The 2,741-nt window shown below is 40.7% G+C and overlaps 1 pseudogene; it reads left to right on the plus strand.

Moving 5' to 3' along the window:
- The first annotated feature begins 1,685 nt into the window (after positions 1–1,685).
- LOC102759422 lies at positions 1,686–2,506 on the plus strand (annotated as a pseudogene).
- The last annotated feature ends 235 nt before the right edge of the window (positions 2,507–2,741 follow it).

Below are 2,741 nucleotides of genomic sequence, written 5' to 3' on the forward strand. Positions count from 1 at the left end.
CCACCCCCCCCCCCCCCACACACACCCACACTGCACATGTCCACAATCTCTCCTCTCACTCCTCTAACTCACTCACACTCTCTCCTTCACTGCTGTCCTCTTGGCCACTATGTTGGGATTTTTCAATAACTAAGTCAAACCTCAGAGGGAAGATAGGGGAGGGTGGGGGTAAGGGGGAGAGAGCAACTAAAGGACTTATATATAAGCATATAGGCCTAACCAATGGACACAGACAACAGGATGAGGGCATGAGCGGGAGGGGGGGTAGGGGGTAACATGGGGATAAGGATACATATGTAATATCTTAATCACTAAAAAATATATTTAAAAAAGTTTTCATTATTCTACAAAAATTTCTGTATATCCTTTTTTATTTTTCAATTACAGTTCACATTCAGTATTACTTTGGATTAATTTCAGTTGTAAAGCATAGTGGTTAGACAATCATATAAATTATGAAGTGATACTTCCAATATTCAATTACCCACCTGGCACTATACATAATTATTACTATATCTCCTATGCCAGCCATGGGCAAACTACGGCCCGCAGGCCGGATCCGGCCTGTTTGAAATGAATAAAACAAAACAAAAAAAGACTGTACCCTTTTATGTAATGATGTTTACTTTGAATTTATATTAATTCACACAAACACTCCATCCATGTTTTTGTTCCGGCCCTCTGGTCCAGTTTAAGAACCCATTGTGGCCCTCGAGTCAAAAAGTTTGCCCACCCCTGCCCTATGCTGTACTTTACATCCCCATGACAGTTTTGCACCTACCAAGTTGTACTTCTCAATTCCATCACATTTTTCACCCAACTTCCCAACTTCCTCCCCATTTGGCAGCCTTTAGTTTGTTCTCTGTGTCTATGAGTATTTTTGTTTTGTTTGTTGGTGTATTTTGTTGATTAGATTCCTCCTATGGTATTTGTCTTTCTCTTTCTGACTTTTGTTTCACTTAACATAATACCCTCTAGGCACAACCATGTTGTCTCAAATGGTAAGACTTCGTTCTCTTTATGGCTAACTAATATTTCATTGTATATGTACCACCACTTTTTATCTACTTGTCTATTGACTTGTGTTGCTTTCATATCTTGGATATTGTAAATAACGTTGCAATAAACATATGGGTGCATGTATCTTTTCAAATTAGTGTTTTGGACTTCTTCAGATATATACACAGTAGTGGAATCACTGGGTCATAAGGCAGTTCTATTTTTAATATTTTGAGGAACCTCCATACTGTTTGCCATAGTGGCTACACCAATCAGCATTCCCACGTCCTCACCAACACCTGATGTATCTTGGTTTATTGATGATAGTCATTCTGGAAGGTGTAAGGTGATATCTCGTTGTTGTTTTAATTTGCATTTCTGTGTTGGTGATGTTGAATATCTTTTCTTATGTCTATTGGCCATTTTTAATGGGATAATTTTTTTTTTTTGGTGTTGAGTTGTATGAGTGTATATGAATCAGATGTATCATTGGCCGATATTTTCTCCCATTCAGTAGGTTGTCTTTTTGTTTTGTTGTTAATTTGCTGTGCAAAAACTTTCTTAGTTGGGAGGGAAGGATGAGGTATGGCTGAGCATGGTAAGGGCTCTGAAGCCCAAGGGGGCTGAGCTGCAGTGAGGCAGCGGATCCAGCCTTTTCCACGTGGCCCATGCTTGCTACCTTGGTCATGATGATCCATGGCTTCCAGTGCAGCCACTGGGACTTTTTCTTAGGCTCTGAAAGCTGGTGGTGGCCAAGATTCACATCACGAAGTCAGTGGAGGTGAAGTTAGCTGATCAATTGCGTATGCCATCTCTCCCTGAAATGATGTTTGGAGATAACATTTTAAAAATCCAGCATAGCCGAGGCCGGTTTGGCTCAGTGGATAGAGCGTCGGCCTGCGGACTGAGGGGTCCCGGGTTCGATTCCGGTCAAGGGCATGTGCCTGGGTTGCGGGCGCATCCCCAGTGGGGGATGTGCAGGAGGCGGCTGATCGGTGTTTCTCTCTCATCGATGTTTCTGGCTCTCTGTCTCTCTCCCTTCCTCTCTGTAGAAGATCAATAAAGTATATTTAAAAAAAAAAAAAATCCAGCATGGTTCTGCCTTGGGGATTGAGTTCAGTGCTACACATGCTTTAAGATGTGTAAACAACTACCAAGGAATGTTAAAGTAGCCTGTGTGAAGAATGGCAGGAAGGTAGGGCAGAGTGTGAATACTTCAAGGAGATTATTAAACCGTACCATTTGACCTCTACAACAGATTATAAGGGAATATTACCTGGATAATCAAATTAAAGGTTGTACCTATAACAAATCATATAGATACAGAGAAATGGAAAGCCATAGAACAGAATAAGTTTTTTGAAGAAGTTCTCCTGTTTGAGGATGAACTTCATGAGCATGGAGTTTCAGTCTTAAAAGTGAAAAGCCTTCCAGCTTTTTCCTGCTGTTGTGGTTTTTCTTGAGAATTGATGGAGTGCTTATCAGAATGAATGCATCCCAGGAATAAATACTACCTGATCATGGCATATGATCTTATTAATGTATGGATGAATTTCATTTGCTAATATTTTGTTGAGGATTTTTGCATATGTGTTCATCTGGGATATTGGCCTATAATTTTCTTTCTCTGTAGTGTCTTTTAAAAAATCTTTATTGTTGAGAGCATTACAGATGTCCTCCTTTGCCGCCTCCTCTACCCAATTCCCACCCTGCCCCAGGCCTTCAGGACCCTATTGTATGTG

The sequence above is a fragment of the Myotis davidii genome, unplaced genomic scaffold (assembly GCF_000327345.1).
Source record: "Myotis davidii unplaced genomic scaffold, ASM32734v1 scaffold1148, whole genome shotgun sequence".
Taxonomy (NCBI): Eukaryota; Metazoa; Chordata; class Mammalia; order Chiroptera; family Vespertilionidae; genus Myotis; species Myotis davidii.